Here is a 418-nt window from a genome sequence, read left to right as displayed (position 1 = left end):
TACTTTGTATCCCTTTATGCTACATTGCAGGAGTACCCATCTAAGTAACACTGTATCCCTTTATGCTACATTGTAGGACTACCCATCTAAGATACATTGTATCCCTTTATGCTGCATTGTAGGAGTACCCATCTAAGATACACTGTATCCCTTTATGCTACATTGCAGGAGTACCCATCTAAGATACACTGTATCCCTTTATGCTACATTGTAGGACTACCCATCTAAGATACATTGTATCCCTTTATGCTGCATTGTAGGAGTACCCATCTAAGATACACTGNATCTAAGATACTTTGTATCCCTTTATGCTACATTGCAGGAGTACCCATCTAAGATACACTGTATCCCTTTATGCTACATTGTAGGACTACCCATCTAAGATACATTGTATCCCTTTATGCTGCATTGTAGGGTA

The sequence above is a fragment of the Mizuhopecten yessoensis genome, unplaced genomic scaffold, assembly GCF_002113885.1.
Source record: "Mizuhopecten yessoensis strain PY_sf001 unplaced genomic scaffold, ASM211388v2 scaffold2255, whole genome shotgun sequence".
Lineage (NCBI taxonomy): Eukaryota > Metazoa > Mollusca > Bivalvia > Pectinida > Pectinidae > Mizuhopecten > Mizuhopecten yessoensis.
The sequence above is the reverse complement of the archived record's forward strand: the minus strand, read 5'-3'. Positions refer to the sequence as shown.